The sequence below is a fragment of the Cyprinodon variegatus genome, unplaced genomic scaffold, assembly GCF_000732505.1.
Source record: "Cyprinodon variegatus isolate N-32 unplaced genomic scaffold, C_variegatus-1.0 Scaffold672, whole genome shotgun sequence".
NCBI lineage: Eukaryota > Metazoa > Chordata > Actinopteri > Cyprinodontiformes > Cyprinodontidae > Cyprinodon > Cyprinodon variegatus.
Genome location: NW_015151125.1, coordinates 52,869 through 54,471, shown reverse-complemented (window position 1 = coordinate 54,471; position 1,603 = coordinate 52,869).

Here is a 1,603-nt window from a genome sequence, read left to right as displayed (position 1 = left end):
GACTGTTCTCTACATCTAGACTGGTCTCTACATCCAGACTGGTCTCTACATCCACACTGGTCTCTGCATCCAGACTGTTCTCTACATCTAGACTGGTCTCTACATCCAGACTGGTCTCTACATCCACACTGGTCTCTGCATCCAGACTGTTCTCTACATCTAGACTGGTCTCTACATCCAGACTGGTCTCTACATCCACACTGTTCTCTACATCTAGACTGTTCTCTACATCCAGACTGTTCTCTACATCCAGACTGTTCTCTGCATCCAGACTGTTCTCTACATCCAGACTGTTCTCTACATCTAGACTACGTATGAGAACAGTCATGATCTTGGTGCTTATGACTGGTCTAATTACTAATTCCATTTACCTGCCTAGCTCCGCCGTGTTTCTAGTTATCACTCATTTGTTTCACCTGCTCCAGCTTCTATTTAAGCTGCTTGCTCGCAGTCATTAGTGCCAGATAATTCAAGCATTTGGTGAGAGTTGTCTAGCATTGCTGTTTGTGATTGCCTGATCCTGACCCGTTCTGCCTTTGGACCTCTGATCCTGCCTGTTCTTGTTCTGATCTGTTTGCCTTACCTGTCCTCTGACTCTTGCTGGATTTTGCATGTGAACCTCACCTGGAACTGTTTCCTGACACCCTCCTGGATTTCCCTTTGGCGCCTCTTCAGATCTCTAATCTCCTGGTCCTGACTCCTGAGCATGTCTTTGACACCGGCTTTGGCTTCACCATCTGCGTTATCCGTCCTTCTTCTGCTCAGATCTGATCTTCTGCCTGAAGCCCCACAGGCCTGTTCTTTGACCTGTGGGGCTTCAGTGTCTGGGACACTCTGGGATGCATCTGTCGCGTGTTTTTGTTAGCCAAAAGGCTGGAACCAACCTCGCCCTCTAAACTATAAGACCAGGTTAGTGACTCACAAGTTCATAATCATCCTTCACCAGATAGATGTGGTCACTAACCTGTGTTCCAGTGGTGGAACACACCTCTCTGAATGAGACCCTGGACGGTTCGTCAGTCTGTCTCCGGGTTGGACAGAACAACGTAGCTCATAGTGCAGAAGAGAGAAAGTCATACTTTGAACCTGAAAACATTTCATGCTGTTGGTTTCAGAGGGAGCAGATATGATGACCTGGGTTTAATTTATCCCTAATCTGGATTTAGAAACAGCTGCTCCTGTCCAGATTCAGAGGCTTTTAAAGTTTCCAAACCTTCAATGACCGACATCTGTGAGTTTAATATACAGCACAGGTTCATCATTGGGTTCACTGTCCTCTGATGTCCAACTTCAGACTTTTTTACTGGAGCGCCCCATAAATCAGAGGCAAAAAGTCAGTCCAACAGGATGGTATGGGACCAAATGTTAAAGATGGCTGCTGCTAACATCAACAGTCTGACTTTCTTTGCGGCATGATTCTGAGATTAGAGCACAATCTATTTCAGTGCCCAGATTATTTTAATAGGACTTCACTTAGATCAGTGGTTCTATCAGGGTTCTGGTACCAGTGGCTGCAGTGAGTACAGAGAACCTAGGTCTACAGGCCCAGCTTTAGAACCATCAGCGCCTGATAACGTCAGACTCCTTACGGTAATGGGGAGCA